At 42.9% G+C, this 17578-nt stretch overlaps 1 long non-coding RNA gene and 3 other non-coding genes across 4 annotated transcripts; 2 read left to right on the top strand and 2 right to left on the bottom strand.

Annotated features, from left to right (window-relative positions):
* Positions 1-473: 473 nt before the first annotated feature.
* trnak-cuu (transfer RNA lysine (anticodon CUU)) lies at positions 474-547 on the bottom strand. The gene has a single exon. It is a non-coding gene; the product is annotated as a tRNA-Lys (tRNA).
* A 92-nt stretch (positions 548-639) lies between these two features.
* Positions 640-778, top strand: LOC130375085 (U4 spliceosomal RNA). Its single transcript, XR_008893761.1, has one exon. It is a non-coding gene; the product is annotated as a U4 spliceosomal RNA (small nuclear RNA).
* A 195-nt stretch (positions 779-973) lies between these two features.
* On the bottom strand, positions 974-1047 carry trnat-agu (transfer RNA threonine (anticodon AGU)). Its single transcript has one exon. It is a non-coding gene; the product is annotated as a tRNA-Thr (tRNA).
* An 11979-nt stretch (positions 1048-13026) lies between these two features.
* LOC130374278 (uncharacterized) lies at positions 13027-13374 on the top strand. The gene is made up of 3 exons (XR_008893592.1): positions 13027-13048; positions 13157-13225; positions 13303-13374. It is a non-coding gene; the product is annotated as an uncharacterized LOC130374278 (long non-coding RNA).
* The last annotated feature ends 4204 nt before the right edge of the window (positions 13375-17578 follow it).

Below are 17578 nucleotides of genomic sequence, written 5' to 3'. Positions count from 1 at the left end.
CAAGAATGAAAGACAGATTGCTGTGACTAGTTGACATCTTGTTCACATTGAAGGAAATTCTAAAATTAAATACTTCAATCCTTGTAATAACCGCTTAAGAAATCAATCATTCATAACAATTCTTGCCTGTCTCCAACAGGCTTGAACTTATGTCTAAAACACATTTATCTAATGGCAAGAGGTAAAAGAAATCGGTGTATGCCCCTGGGTACTTTGCTTTATGCTTTTTCCTGGACAACCAAGAGTCAAAGACAGATTGCTATGACTAGTGGACAACCTTGAGATGCTCTGAAGACTGAGTTTGCCGGGTTTTATAATCTACAATGCCCTGCCATTTTTCAATATTAACTTGCCAAGACAATATAATCAACATGCAAGAATCACATTATCTCCTTAAGAGTTTAGCTTTCCTTTGCCAGAGATTATGTTTACAGTGAACACGCAATCTTCTTGAATGATTACCATAGTGTTAATACCCCAATGTGGGGCTCGAACCCCCGACCCTGAGATTAAGAGACTCATGCTCTACCGACTGAGCTAACCGGGCATTTACTGCAATTTCAATGTTTCAAAATTTTCGACATTTCTTGTGTAGCCCAAACTATAATAACCTATAACAATCTTTGGCAGCCGCCAGTTTTTCTTTCGCAGAGCAAATATCAAAGTCTGTGAAGTACAACTGAGATGTTATAATTGTTGGTTGAAAAGTTAACCCAATACCTTACCAGCATGGCTCTAAACTTGCAATCCATTGCAATTCTTGCCTGTCTCCAACAGGCTTGAAATTATGTCTAAAACACATGGCAACAGGTGAAAGAAAGCTCTGCAAGACAGTGGCTACTTTGCATTATGCTTTTCCCTGCCCTCCCAAGAATGAAAGACAGATTGCTGTGACTAGTTGACATCTTGTTCACATTGAAGGAAATTCTATGGTAGATACTTTGCAAGTTTACAACCGCTAGCAAAAAATTTCAGGTACTGCTGGGATTTGAACCCAGTATCTCCTGTTTACTAGACAGGCACTTTAACCAACTAAGCCACAGCACCACAATGGATTACAATTGAATACTGCAATTCTTGTAATAACCGCTTAAGAAATCAATCATTCATAACAATTCTTTCCTGTCTCCAACAGGCTTGAACTTATGTCTAAAACACAGTTATGTAATGGCAAGAGGTAAAAGAAATCGGTGTAAGCCCCTGGGTACTTTGCTTTATGCTTTTTCCTGGAGAACCAAGAGTCAAAGACAGATTGCTATCACTAGTGGATGACCTTGAGATGCTCTGAAGACTGAGTTTACCAGGTTTTATAATCTACAATGCCCTGCCATTTTTCAATATTAACTTGCCAAGACAATATAATCAACATGCATGTATCACATTATCTCCTTAAGAGTTTAGCTTTCCTTTGCCAGAGACTATATTTACAGTGAGCGCGCAATCATCTTGAAAGTTTACCAAAGTGTTAATAGCCCAATGTGGGGCACGAACCCATGACCCTGAGATTAAGAGATTCATGCTCTACCGACTGAGCTAACCGGTCATTTACAGCAATTTCAATGTTTCAAAATTTTCCACATTTCTTGTGTAGCCCAAACCATAAAAACCTATGACAATCTTTGCAGCCGCTAGTTTTTCTTTCGCAGAGCAAATATCATAGTCTGTGAAGAACAATTGAGATGTTATTATAGAAGTACAACTAGAAGTACAACTGAGATGTTATAATTGTTGGTTGAAAAGTTAACCCAATACCCCACCAGGATGGCTCTAAACTTGCAATCCATTGCAATTCTTGCCTGTCTCCAACAGGCTTGAAATTATGTCTAAAACACATGGCAAGAGGTGAAAGAAAGCTCTGCAAGACAGTGGCTACTTTGCATTATGTTTTTCCCTGCCCTCCCAAGAACAAAAGACAGATTGCTGTGACTAGTTGACATCTTGTTTACATTGAAGGAAATTCTATGGTAGATACTTTGCAAGTTTACAACCACTAGCAAAAAATAGTTAATGCAAGACCCCGAATTGCAGGTACTGCTGGAATTTTTACCCAGGATCTCCCGTTTACTAGACAGGCACCTTAACCAACTAAGCCACAGCACATTAATTAATCTGGAGGAAAATGCACTTGTTGACAGACTTAATTCTTAAAAAATTATGTCACAAATACTTTTTCTACCTATAATTTACTGAAGAAAAAATCAGTGACAATTTACTTCTTTCAAAATCTGTGACACCAAAGTATCAGAACAGTAAATGCCGACATGTGTACCGGCGTTGACTTAAACTTCATGAAATATTACCACAGATCTTACAATGTGAGAGCCAACCCAACGTGTAACAGCTGGGAATCCATGTATCTATGTATGATAAATGATATGATTGGAAGTAGGGCTGGGATAAAGGATTATGTTTTAAACGATTAATCTAGCGATTATTTTTTCGATGCATTGATTAATCTAACGATAACATTTTTCAGTCCGATTCGATTTCGATTCGATTCGATTATCGATTATCTCCCCATTAATAGCAATTTATACATGTTGGTTTACATATCTGAATGAAAAAAATATGAATTCCTTAACATTTCAATACATGTTTATTGCCTTTAAATTCCAAAATTAAAGTGCAAAGTAATGCATTCTTAGAATTCTACGGTGCTCGGTCATCAGCTACCGGGTGGCGCCTCTTCAGGTGCTGGTGAATTGCCGTGGTGCTAGAATGGAAAGTCATCTCCATTTTGCAAAGACGACATATCAAGGAATCGTTTCCTTTTACATTAAATAATTCCCATACTTTAGAGGAACGAGTGCGTGGCGCCTTGCACTTATGAAAATCTGAGGAGCCACTCGCGTTGCTACTACGCTCCGGCGCCGCCCATCTTTTTTTTCTTTTCTTTTTTTAATCGACGCGCATTTTTCGCGTCTGCGTAATTTATGTGTCGACGTCATCGATTACGTCGACGCGTCGTCCCAGCATTAATTGGAAGGCTTATGCAATCATCCTGTTGAGATGATCATCAGTGTCTTATCATGTAACTTGGTCAAGCCAGCCGACTCATCAAGATCGGCGGTCAAGCCACCCGACTCAGTTTTTTGCCGTACCTGTATATACTAGCCATTACGGTAATAGCGTCTCAGAACTAGTTTCAAATAAAAGCATTCGTCGGGTACATACAAAAAGACAGTCAATAAAAGCAAATACTATCAAAAGAAGTGTACGGCCGTTGTGGTATTTACTTTCAAATTAAAAGCCCACCAAACATTCCAATATGAGACATATTACATATGATTTTGGATACGATTTAAAAGAAAATGCCCTGTTATTCCAGGCTCATTTCACTGCAGGGCGATAGGTCAAGACCCCATGGGGTCACGCAAAACGTTTCAGAACATTCTGATGTGGAGTTTCAAAATAAAAGCCAACCAAAGTTTCCAATATGAGACATATTACATATGATTTTGGATTCAATTTAAGTTCACTTATAGTTTATAGTTTATAGTTCACGACCCCTTGGGGTCACACAAGAAGTTTCAGAACATTCTGATGGGTGTTATGGTGTGTTATTCCATCCCTCTTCAGCTTCCCGGTTCACCTCCAAAAAGTAGGTGTATCATCAAGGCTATTAGCATTCATAAATGTAAATATTCTATTGTCAAACAAAGTATCCTTTTATATATTGTATTATGTATTATGCATAATGTCTCATAATTTCTGTTGGTAAAGGGCAGGGCTACACCTACCTCCAGAAGAGCTGAAGAAAGCCTGTCCGTGGCCTCTAAGGATTCCCCAGAAATGACAACCTCACACCCACAACCTCAGCCTAATGATGTGAGTATTTCTACTTTAAACATCATATCATAATGTTCCGGGACATATTAAAATCTCACTTGTTTTGCTGCCACTCATATTAAACACACTCACAAAAAACTGGCTTTGATAGCTGATGACTATAAGAAAGAATGTGGATGTGGGCCATAAACTAGTGGTGTCAAAGTGATGTTTGTGAAGTGAAACATTACTCAAACCATGTTCATCCCTCATGTTGGGAAAAACGGTCTGTCTAGTTACTGGACCAGATTAAATGAGACGGAGAGGTAATAAAGTCTGTCGGCACGAGGACCTTGGATTTATTAAGTAAAGTGGCAACGGTTATACAGAGTCATAAAGCGTGAGAGATCGAATATGTCTAAGTAGCTAATCAGAGCTGATGGTTCGTCCAGAGCTTCGCCTCCGTGGAAGGTCTGCATCAGAAGAAGGGGGGGAGAGTACCTGTGTGATACAGTTTTATGCTGTATCTTCCTCTCGATGAAGTGTGTGCGTTTAAGATGTGTATGGTTCTGTGTGTCTTTGCTTGACCTTGCTTCCCAGGCCCTAGTGTATGCAGGTGTATCTTCTTGTGTTCTTCCTGATGGGGGAGAGCCTCACAGAATCTCCTGTTTGTGGCCCTCCCGTTCTGAGGATGAAACGGTGCATTGTCTGAGTGTTTACCATTGCTTGGAGGAGAAATGGGGCCTTGGTTCTGGCCTTCACCTGACTATGTTATCAAGTATGTGTTATGTGTTAAAAGCTGACTATATTGTATCGTGACTGCCATGTGTTGTGCTCCTCAAGCTAGGGTGGGAGTTAGCTATATTTATATGTGCTCAGCAGGTTATTTTGCCCAACACTCATGTTTTCTACTAGGACCATGTCTAGTGAAAGATTACTCAAACCATGTTCATCCCTCTTTCTACTAGGATCATGGCTATACCTTGCCTGCTTCTCCTACTGCTGTTAAGGCCAAAGTCAATGAACATTTGGCAAGAGTGGAAAGTGTGGAGCGAGAAAAGAGGGCAAAGACCACAGTGAAGGATCTTTTGGGGGATTTGAGGGAAAATAACCTCATTAATGAAGAGCTCAGTGATTCCCCTGCATTCTACTCAGGTAAGACATAATTAGCACTTTGAAATTCATGTACATGTTATTGTTACTCTGTTTATTAAAATCCTTGGTTATTATCTGAAGGGGACTAATTCATCTTTGCTCATAACATTTCAGATCTTAAGATGGAGTTTGTGGAAAAGCATGAGTACACACATAGGACTGCAGAGCGTTTGCACTCATGCTCCATCTACAATGGTCCAAAGGCATACCAATACCTCAGAGAGACTGAACATTTTTTATTATCGTGTTTTTTTTTATCTGTTAGGCTTTGAATATTAAAGTTGCATTTTTCTTATTTTCTCTGTTCTGTAATGTGTCTTTGAGCACTGTGTAATGGGTAAACAAATGATAAGGCACCACCACAACAACTGGTATAGGCTTCATTATCATGCAAGCACTTTGTTTATTTTATTTTTTTCTACATCATAATTGCATGCTTTAATAAAGTATTGTTTTTACCTACCATTACGAGTCTCGTTTGGTGTAGTAGGGAATTCGCACAATGGTGAATCATTGCTTATTATCTATGTTATTAGCGCTACTCGGAAGACGTCATTTAATTCTTACTGCACCCCATTATCTATTTAAGGATATTTATGAAAAAAAGGCACGTATGTATATACGTGTTTATATATACGTATTTGTATAATATTTAAAGTAGACCTTTTTAGGTGCAGCTGGCATTATTACTAATCTGGGCCTGGCGCTAGGATGCCAGAGGTTTATTTTGCAATTTGTGAAGCCTATGGTTGATTTACTACGCACTTGTTGGTTTCAATTTGCAAAAACCTATTTATCTATCATTTATATGTGGTTATTTGATGCAGATATGAAGCTCTGGATGTGTTTTCTATTGTATGTGTTATGATTTTACGGGTTTACACGGGTGTCAACTTCGTGGTTTGGGCTGGTTTTTATTGGAGTGGGCGGGTTCTAAGATGTGATTGGGCTGGAAACTGTCAATCTGATCTGGCAACACTGACGCCTCGTGCCCACTGCACCGTCAGTCAACGGACATCGGAAAAGGCGTGGCTGACTGATGTTCGAATATATTCGAATATTCATTGAAACCTGCAAACCTCTTCAGAAGATGGTCGAAAGATGTCGAAGAAAGAGCGAGGGTGAGTACCATTTAAAAAATAAATAAAAAATTCAATATAATAAAACGTTTCCAGAAGTTACAATAATTAGGAGAGGCGAGATAAAAGTTAATTTAGTGTTTTTCCGTTAATGAGCCATTCCAATATAGGCCTACACATGTGTGTTCCACCGGAGTCATTTTGCTGTTTTCTTCACCTGTTAATGTATCAATTTGTGATTATTTCTCTCATGCACAGAATAAATAAACAATGCTACATATGCAGGGATGGGCACGAGTATTAAATTCCAAAATCTAAGGAATTCCTCGAGGATCAATCGAGTACTCGTCTATTAGGCCTATCTATTTTTAGAATGCAACGCATCTGCAGCAGGAATAGGCCTAATGATGAACGGCAATATCACCAACCCAACATGTAATGCTTATTCTCAATCAAAACAGTCAAGAGTTATCAGAGTATTCATTATTTATTTTTTCAAACGTTCAAAACAAATTTTCCTTACAAAAATAAATAAATATGCGTCTCACAATTTAAATCACGTCGAACAAAGTGCCTTGCCTTGGGTACCTTGGGTTGGCTTCGAGCTGGATCGCTCAGGCCAAGATATCGAGTATCTCCACCACCCACGTTCCCGTAATAGTAGATAGCACTCCAACAGAGAGTTTCCGTTTGCCCCAGTGTAGCCAGGGGTAGGAGGAGTGTCGGGAACAGAATGGAGAAAGCTATCAAGTGCTGCCTTAAACTTGTCAAGGGTTGGGATCGACTTGATGTCTGGTGGTACAGCATTGTACAGTGCAGAGGCTGTAGATGAGAAGGAATGGAATCTCATTGTATTGATGCTGCTGTACTTGGAGCTGCCGAGAGGTCGCAAACATGTAACACCTCCTTTGTAAATGTTGGAAGACGATGTTAACATTGTTGGGGATCACTTCGTGGTAGATCTTCCAGACGAGAATCACGATGTATCTCTCGCGGCGGCGCTGCAGGGAGTAGAGGTCGAGCTGCTTGAGTCGATCCCAGTAGCTGAGGTTCGTGTAGCCCGCTATTTTGGCAGTGAATGAGCGTTGGATAGACTCAACCATGATGAAATCGCAGAGCAGGTGGGGAGACCAGAGAGCACAGCAGTATTCGATGATGGAGCGAACGTATGTTTTGTAGAGCAACATCATAGTGTCTCTGTCTCTGACTGAAAAGGTCCTCAATACCCAGCCAGCTTTGCCAGAGGCTTCGGTTGACTTTTTGGAGATGTGCTGGCGCCATCGGAGATCCTTGTCGATGTACACACCAAGGTCTTTTACAACGTCGTCTGAGGATATTGATTTCCCAGATGGTAAAAGGTAGGGGTGCTTCAGATCCTGGTTTTTACCGTGTTGTAAAAGTTGGAACTTGTTTTCGTTTAGTTCCATGTTGTTGCTGTTAGCCCAACGAACTACCGCATGCAGATCTTCTTGGAGAAGCTGGCAGTCTGACGGGGAGCTGATATTCTTGTGCAGCTTAGAATCGTCAGCAAAAACTTTTACTTTGCTGTGTTTAACAACTGAGAACAAGTCATTAATGTACAAAATAAAAAGTAGTGGACCCAACACAGTGCCCTGTGGGACCCCACTCAAAACCCTGATGATGTTGGATTCCACACCATCAATAACAACGTGCTGCGTTCTGCCGTGTAGGAAGCTGGAGAGCCACTGGTGTACTTTTCCCTGGATGCCGTAGAGATTAAGTTTTTTTAGCAGAATAGCATGATCGACTTTGTCAAATGCTTTACTGAAATCCAGATAGAGGATGTCAGCGTTCTCGTCAGCATTCAAATCACACATGATGTCCTCAACATGGTGAAGGAGTTGGGTCAGGCAGCTTCTTCCTGCTCGGAAGCCATGCTGATCTTGATTGATGATATCCTTGGATTCAATAAAATCAACCAACTTAGCACGGAAGACCCGTTCGAACATCTTGATGAGATGAGATGTTAGGGAGACCGGTCGATAGTTGGCAGCTACCGATCTTTTTCCCTTTTTGAACAGAGGAATCACGCTTTGACTCTTGAACTTTGTCGCTATTTCTCCGCCAGCACATCTCCAAAAAGTCAACCGAAGCCTCTGGCAAAGCTGGCTAGGTATTGAGGACCTTTTCAGTCAGTTGAGTGATGATCTCCAGAGCTGAGTGACTACTGGGGCTAGCACGGTTCCACATTCCTTGAGGATGAGGGCTGGGAACTTATCCGGGCCAGCAGCTGAGTAGCGGCCCATTGCTTTGATAGCATCAAGGACATCGTGCTCGTCAAAGTCAATATCCGTTATCGACTCTGACTGGGCGACAATCTTGGATACACGAACCTCAGCGAGGTTAGCTTTGTCGGGGTTGCTAAATGCCTTTGCATATTGCTCCTGCAATATACTGCCCATTCTAACGGGATCTGACTGGAGCTGGTCGTCACTGTCCAGTAGGGGGCCAACAGAGGAGACAGGAGACTTCTTAGCAAAGGAGTAAAAGGCCTTGGGGTTGGTCTTTATTTTGCTGATGGCAGCTAATTCGTCTCCCAGGCGTTGCTGCTTGATGTCTGCTTTCAGAAGCAGCTCGATGGCAGCTCTCTCGTCATTAAGTTTTTGAAGCTTGGTGACGTTTCGTGGAGGAGCAGGGCCTGCGAATCTGTACTTGATAGAGTTGATCCTGGCGTTGAGGCGCTTCTTTTTACGGAGGAGAGCTCTTCGGGACTTGGGGATCTTTGAAGAGGATGAGGATGCGGCGGCTTGGCGGTTGTGGTTGTGTGAAGGAACATGCTTCTTGCAAACTTGGACGATGATACCTTCAAACATGTCCCAAGCAACATCTTGTGGTGTTGTTGGATTGACGACTGTAGACCAGTCTACAGCAAGAAGTGCATTGTTGATGGAGTCCCAGTCAGCAGAGTTGAAGTTGATATCGTCAAAAGCTGAAGTAGGAGCATACTGCAGTTTGGCTGGTTGCTTCAGCAGGAACTGCGGATGGAGGAGAGTACAGCTCACGATGTCGTGATCTGACTTCTCGGTCTTTGAGACTGACATGCTATGAATCATGTCAGTGTTGTTGGAGAAGATGAGGTCAAGGATGTTCAGGTCCATCCGGGTCGGCTCATCTACTAGCTGCTCAAGGAAGTTGGAGGACATAAACTCTAGTATTGCTAAACCAGAGTTCCTGTCAGAGGCTAGGATACTGGAGGTAGGCTTGATAGACCTAGTCGACCAGTCGATGAATGGGAGATTGAAGTCTCCAGCGATGTACAGCTCGGGTACACCTGTTATACCGTTTATGAAGTCTTGTATAACGCACAAGCAGTCGTCGAACATGTCCAACGGTGCTAGTGGGGGACGGTACACTCCGACAAGCAAGAAGTTTGAGTTCGCGTTGTAGATCAGTGCGATTTCACAGTAGGAGTTGGAGTAAACTTTCACCATGTCAGCGGGTATGGTGTTGTGAAGATAGATGGCTACTCCACCTCGGGCACGTTTGTCCCGATCAGCCCGGAACGTGGTATAACCAGGGATTCCGGTCTCGGCTTCGAGATGGTAGGGCTTCAGATGGGTCTCTGTGAGGATGAAGAAGGGGGTATGCAGCGTGCTCGATGCAACGTTCTCCTGAAGAGACTTGATCTTCCAGCGTTGGTTTTTGATCCCCGGGTCCATTCCCTGGACGTTTAGCAGGAAGGTGGTGGATATTGGGAGAGGAGATGGCCGTCCTACAATCCCTTCGGGGTCTGGCAGGGGAGGGGATGTTATGCTGCGTAACCCTGTAGAGGAGGAGGAGGAGGAGGATGATGATAGAGGGATTGATGAACCTCTGGGTAGTACTGCATAGGAGACGGGTGATACATCTGCCTGTTCAGGTTGAATCGTTGCTGATGGTGGAGCCCCATCATTGTCTGGAGTGACGTCTGGATCAGGGAGGACAGATCCTTGGTGACCTCCTTTGTCAGGTCTGCCTTCATCTGCGCCAGGTGCTTGAGAAAATCCTCGTGGTTCAGGGGCTTGGGGCTGGAGGAATTTTTGTTGCTGGAGGAATTTTTGTTACTTGTAACGTGTAACGCTTTTTTTTTAAACAAAACAAGTAGCCTAACTATTGTAAATAATTTAAAGTTGCAAATAAAACGAATCTTCTCTCCACGGCCGGGATTACAGTTGTGTCTCGCGGCGGTGAAAACCCAGACACACAACACTTGGTTGCTGCGGGTCTGCTTTCCCGAATTCACCGTTGTGTTTCAGGATCATATGTTGCCGCATAGTACTTGTAGTAGGCCTACTCCAGTAGCTCAATTTCGGTTGGCATATTTTACAAATCCACCATATGATCTCCTATTTCTGTAAAATATTTCCATACTTCGCTGCACTTTTCTCTAAGCGCCATCTCTTAACTTTTTGAATTGTGGCGTTGTGCACACGGAACGTCACGCGCCACACAGAAGGATACATTTCAAAGCCGTTGGCTTTGAAATGTATCTTTCTGTGCCGTTGGCTTTGAAATGCGCCGTTGGAGCGTCCTTCGCGGTCTATGAGGGCCGTTTAAATGTAAACTAAAGCTACAAATGTATTAGTGCCATAAAGCACTCATGTGATAAAACATGCATTCGGGCGTATTATATCATATTACACGCGTAGATATTAATTGCGAGCGCGCAAATTATCTCTGCGCGCGCGCACTCAGAGCGCTGCTCCCCGAGCGAGGAAAACAGCTCCTCGAGAGCATTACCTCGTTGCAAGCGAGAGCGGGAAACAGCCTCAGCCTCTCGCGAATGATGTTCTGCTCTCACGCGCGAATTTAGTTTTGGCACTATGGGGAGGGAACCAAGGCAGGGCGGGCTTTCCTACGATTGGCCGTTTCTGAAGCGCGATATTTGATTGACAGCCCTCCTCAGCCCTCCTCTCATTCAATTCTGAATTGTACAGTAAATGGCTGAAACGATAGTTACGTATTGTAACTCTAGATTCTATGAGTATAGGCGCAGCCTTTTAAGGCTATCGCTATAGAGTGGCGAAGTCACGCCCCTTCCGGTAGAGCTCATGGGACCTATGAGATCGAAAAATATGAATGGGTGTCAATGGAGAGAGTATAATTTTCTGATTATAATTATTTTCTGGTCCCGGTCTTTATATGCCCTGGATTACACATATGTTGTTTGTGGATTTAAATGATAATTCTTCATGCAAAGAGTTCAACAGTTTATTGTGCAATTGTTCAGATAAAGGCTGTAGAGAAAACACAACGAGAAAGACTACACGGCTCGTATGTGACGTCACGCTCCCTGCGACTGGCGTGGAGAAGACCGACAATCTTCCCATCGGCATAACTGAAACTCTGCACGTGCCCCGACTTATGATGGTTTTCACCTCTTTCGATGCTTGTATCCTCCCCTTGGAAACAGCGGTGAAGTGGGGCAGAGAGATCGCCATCTCTGTGCCGAGTTCCAAGTGCGGGTGTTGTGACGTATATCATATGCGTCGAGAGCAGCGAAGAGCTGTAGTTCACAAAGCGGCCTCACATAAAACCTAAAATTATCAATCTTCTTCACGAAAATTTTTAGTTTTCTTTGCATGAAAAATTATCATTCAAATCCACAAACAACATATGTGTAATCCAGGTCATATAAAGACCGGGACCAGAAAATAATTATTTTCTCTCCATTGACACCCATTCATATTTTTCGATCTCATAGGTCCCATGAGCTCTACCGGAAGGGGCATGACTTCGCCACTCTATAGCGATAGCCTTAAAAGGCTGCGCCTATACTCATAGAATCTAGAGTTACAATACGTAACTATCGTTTCAGCCATTTACTGTACAATTCAGAATTGAATGAGAGGAGGGCTGAGGAGGGCTGTCAGTCAAATATCGCGCTTCAGAAACGGCCAATCATAGGAAAGCCCGCCCTGCCTAACCAAGGCAGGGCGGGCTTTCCTATGATTGGCCGTTTCTGAAGCGTGGTTAACTTGCGTGACCACGCGTCGCTCCTGTCACCTAGCAACCCTGACAGCTGCAGTTCAAACCGGACGGAGAAATATGGAGCCGTTATATAATAATTATATAATATATAAAGTTAATTAGTTTAACGTTATATGGCTAGTGTTAATGTCATTGAACTTTGACAATAAAGTTATCTTTATTATCAAATTTATCTTATATCGATATTCTGCTTGAAGATATCGAGATATGACTTAAAATAAAGACAATAAAGTTACATATTTAAAATAGTCCCAACTTTATTTTAATATAAAAAAAATGTTTTTACATCGTTTGGTCATTCAATTAACTCACGCCCATCCCTTATCCCATAAGCCCATCCCTTTATCGTAATTACTAATTATGATAAAGTAGGTGTAATGTTACTACATTAATCAGAAACTGACTTTAATAACAGATGGCATTATTTAATTAACTCCGTTAGACAGTGACTCAAGCGTGACCATAGATATATATAGAACACTAGATATGTGTTCTAATTAATGGCTCTGGATGACATGAACCCATGTAAGTAAAACGTATGCCCAACATGGCTTAGCACAAACAGTAGGCCTACCCTTTGTAAAAGTATGTCTCACTCACTTCTTTAAAACTGTGTTATTGTAGTCTTTACTTTGTCTATGATGCTGATTTAATTCTTGAATTTATTTGAGCAGGATGCACTCTGGATAAAGAAAATGTATAGTGCTATTGAAACATTTTCTTCCTTTTACTTTTATATAGAGTCTACTTTTTCAAGTTATTCGGGGTGAGCAACTTTATTCTATAAACATTTTACAGTTATAATTTTATTTCTAACATGTTGTTGATGAAACTCTGATAAACTCTGATTTATTTTTCAATTGAACAAAAAAAAAGAAATCTTGGACAAACAGATTTCTAAAAAATGTGAGGACCTGATGAAGACTGGCATTGAACAAAATACAAATACCTGGGCTAGAGATGGACTTTGGGGTCAAGTTTGTACCGGACTTGGCATTCCAAACACAAAAATCCATCGAATAAGACTTCAAGTAGCACATCAATCATTTAAAAAGGTGTGTACTTATCATATTGAGGTATTAAGTCAATGCTGTGTACGCTCTCTCCTCAAATTTTGGGGGGCACACAGCCTTACATTAATGTTGGTTGTGTTTCATTCAAAGCACACATCTCCATCATCTCCATCGCCACAGGCTAGTGGAATAGATGAGCCTGGAGAACAGTATTCTGAGGTATTAAGTCACTGCTCTCATCAAATTTTGGGGGACACAAAACCTTACACTAAATGTTGGCTGTGTTTCTTTCAAAGCACACATCACCAGGGTCCCTATCGCCACAGGCTAGTGGAGCAGATGAACCTGGACAAGAGTATTCTGAGGTATTAAGTCAATGCTGTGTACGCTCTCATCAAATTTTGGGGGGCACACAGCCTTACACTAAATGTTGGTTGTGTTTCTTTCAAAGCACACATCACCAGGGTCCCTATCGCCACAGGCTAGTGGAGCAGATGAACCTGGACAAGAGTATTCTGAGGTATTAAGTCAATGCTGTGTACGCTCTCATCAAATTTTGAGGGGCACACAGCCTTACATTAAAGTTGGTTGTGTTTCGTTCAAAGCACACATCGCCATCATCTCCATCGCCCTGGGCTACCAGACAAACACAGGCAAATGGGAGTCATGGAGATTACTGTGACAAATTAATTATTCCAGAACAATATATGATTTGGTTTTATGCTGTTATTCTTATGTGCATTAGCCTCAGATGACCACACCTGAGATGACCACCTCCCGCCACACCAGCCCTTCCATCCACTCTGCAGCATCACCTGCACCCTCCTGCCACACCAGCCCCTCAGCATCACCTGCACCCTCCTGCCACACCAGCCCCTCAGCATCACCTGCACCCTCCAGCCCCACAGCATCACCTGCGCCCTCCAGCCCCACAGCATCACCTGCACCCTCCAGCCCCACAGCATCACCTGCACCCTCCTGCCACACCAGCCCCTCAGCATCACCTGCACCCTCCAGCCCCACAGCATCACCTGCACCCTCCTGCCACACCAGCCCCTCAGCATCACCTGCATTCTCCTGACAAACAGCATCACCTGCACCCTCCAGCCCCACAGCATCACCTGCACCCTCCTGCCACACCAGCCCCTCAGCATCACGTGCATTCTCCTGCCACACAGCATCACCTGCACCCTCCTGCCACACCAGCCCCTCAGCATCACCTGCACCCTCCAGCCCCACAGCATCACCTGCACCCGCGCTCTACAACACCAGCCCTTCTGACAGCTGTTCCATGTCACCTGCATCCTCCGCCGCCTCCAGCCCAGACGAATATTTTTTTCATTCTTTGCCGCAGTGTCCTGCCTTCTTTTTTGTCTCTAAAGAAGACTGGCAGGCACTGAGGAAGACCCAGGTGAAGCGGCAGTTTTCCAGCCTCCAATGGACAGTGGTGATGTCAAAGGGCATCAAGGAGGTCAACCCCTACTGCAGCTTTGCCTTCAAGCGGCATGCTGTAAAGACAGTGGAATCAGGGAGGTGTGTTCACGTCATCTGCCTATTGTAGCTTTAATGATTGCCCTGTCCAGGTTCAGCTAACCATTGAGGATGACTCCCTGAGGGCCAATTTGAAGTTCACGGGGGAATTTCTGCGGCACAGCAGGAGTCAGCTGGTACGCAGGCCAGTTCGTGCGGGCGAAAGGGAGGTCCTGGCGGAGGCACTCCAAACCAAGCTCCCTAGGAGCTTGTTTCTGGAGAAACTCCAGGGGCTTGGTGAGGACATTTATGACTCAGGCTGCAGGGATGGAGTCCCAACAGCAGGGGTTCTGAAGACTCTGTCCTCAGAGAAAAGAGGACAGAATCGCCATCATGAAAATGGCATTCTTTGCGTTAAATTGATGGCAGAGGAGGAGCGGGGCACTGGGTCTGCTGTAATACAGCAGATCTTCCAGCAGCCAAAGGCTGTGATGCTATGGTCGGCAAAGACCATAAAAATATTCTTTGACCGGTGCAAAGACGACATTCTTTACATTGATGCCACTGGCAGTGTGCTCCACAGATCAAAGGGAGACTCGAAACCATTTTATATCTATGAAATGGTGGTGAGACACCCACATAAAGGGTCTTCCCCCCTCCCTGTGGCTACATTTGTCACAACTGATCACACAACTGCATCAGTCTCCCATTTCATCGCAGCCTTCCTGACTGATGCTGTGAGGTTGCATAGGCAGGCAGTGCGAAGAAGGCCAGCAATGCTCATGTGCGATGGCTCGTCAGTCCTTCTCCAGTCACTCTCCATAAACTTTTTAAGGATGTCCTTCCCAGAGCTCCTGAAGAGGTATTCAATTAGACATATAAGTATACTAAATATACGTACTTTATTCATCCCCAATGGGAAATTTCAGTATTCAGACAGCCATAAAGACGGATTCATAAAACAAACTTACAAACATACAAAACAAAACAAAAAACCCTTGACAGATAACACATCAGGCTTAGTACCTACTGTAGACCTAGTACTAGACAGAACCTGCTGTCTGCAGTAAAATTCAACCAATTTAGCCCTCAAGAGGTACAAGGCTGTATACTGTATACTGTTGTATAGTAAAGTTGTAAATTGGTCAGAAAGGAACTGAGTTGAAGGGTTAAATATTAAAACAGTTTAGGGATAAATGTGAAAAAAGAGTGATATAGATACGGGTGCGATGCAGCTCTGTGTTTTACTCTACTCTCTCTTTTAGGTATTATGGAATTGTGACTGGAGAGGGACAGGCAGATTCTGCTGAACTCCCCATTCTTCATAGATGCCTAAGTCACATTATGAAGAATGCAAAGAGTCTCTGCAAGAAGCAGTGAGTAAACTGAAAGAACACTGAAACTGATGATTTATTCTATTGTATTTTATTCTATTGTATTCTGATATTGTATTCTTTGTAATACTAATTGTACATGCTTTTTTCTTTATAGTGCGAGCAGACATTACCATCTAGCCATGCATGTGATGGGCTCGATGACCCAAGCTCGAACCATGCATGAGCTTGATGACATCTTTGCAAGTGCAGCTGTCGTCTTCTCCAGCCCTTGCAGTACAGTGAATGTCAAGAAACATTTTCACAACCTGCAGCTCTGTCTGCAGGGGATCGACCCAGGCATAGAAGAGCCTTAGATTGAGGAGGAGGAATTTGGGGTATGTACATGAAGCACCTTTAAGGATGGCAATACCTGCACTAGCAGACTAGCAGAGACAAGCAACCCTTTTTGGGGAAGCTAATGGGGATCCTAATAAAGAATAAAAGAATAAAGAGTGAATATGATATGTAAATGTTTGGCAGCACCTTTGTGTCTTTCCTAAATTGGGTAGTGCGAGGTGCAGAGTAACCGATGAGGTGCCCCTGATAACATTAAGGTTGCGGGTCAGAGAAACCAAAAACAACAGTTAGACTGAACTCACTGTGTCGTGAATGCTTTTATTAGGTAATGTAACAGCAAAGTCCATTATACAACATGATGTGTAGATGGTGTTATCCTAATATCTAATATTATTTTTTTCCACTTTTATACCAGAGTGAATTGGGGCCATCGCCATTTTTTCAGCATTTCCAGAATTTGCTCCAGAATGTGCAACTGGACAGAGATGGTGACCCAAATCTGTACAGATGCCCACATTTTATTCCCACTCTTCTGCAGCATCTCCTTCCTCAAGCTCCTTTGTGGACTGGCCTCCTCCTGGGTTAGTCTGAAGTAAACACAGCCTGCCCAACAGAATAAAAGTCCCCAACCTTTTTATTCTAGCTCTATGTGATGTCCTGTACATAAATTGTCCAATAAATTAAAAAAAATATTCCCCCTACCCTATTAGGTGACCTTGGACGCCACGGGACAGGTCCAGTTTATGTGCAGCTGTCTAAAAAATTTCAGAAAGCAGCAAGTACAGCTACACAGGTATAATGATCACATCAAAGATAATAAAAACGTCATGTTGCTCATATCGGCATGTTCCTTAGAAAATACTGTGATATAACATGCCACATGCACAACCACTGCTCCAGTGCTCCCTTGGAGCTGCACTGTGGCTGCCCACTGCTTCGGGTGACCAGTGTGTCCTTAATAATGTCACACCCCTGAGTGTGTGTCTGTTCCCGAATGGGTAGAAGGCAGACAAAGACCCCCTTCTTGATTTATTCCTAGCACTCGTTTAGTGTTGGTGCATTGATTTTTTTTTTGATTGATTGATTGTTTTTATGGTGTCATACCACTGTAGATGTTTGTATATAAAGTATATACGTGTATATTTTCCATGAATGCACACCAACTCCTTGTATGCATGAATTGCCTGAATGAAAGTGTGCAAAATCTATAGGTTCATTCTGTGAAACCGGCCATTAAAATTTTGATTGGTTTTGTAGAAACATCGGGTGGAAACAGAAAAATGGAAACTGAAGAAACAAAGGAGACGGGGAGTGTACGTGGCACCAAGGAAGAAGGCATTCACTTTCCAAACATCTTCCAAGGTAAAGGTCATACTCATTGAAAACATTACAGAGCACTCATCCTAAGGATACCAACAATTGTCTTTTG

The sequence above is a fragment of the Gadus chalcogrammus genome, chromosome 21 (assembly GCF_026213295.1).
Source record: "Gadus chalcogrammus isolate NIFS_2021 chromosome 21, NIFS_Gcha_1.0, whole genome shotgun sequence".
NCBI lineage: Eukaryota > Metazoa > Chordata > Actinopteri > Gadiformes > Gadidae > Gadus > Gadus chalcogrammus.
The sequence above is the reverse complement of the archived record's forward strand: the minus strand, read 5'-3'. Positions and strand labels throughout refer to the sequence as shown.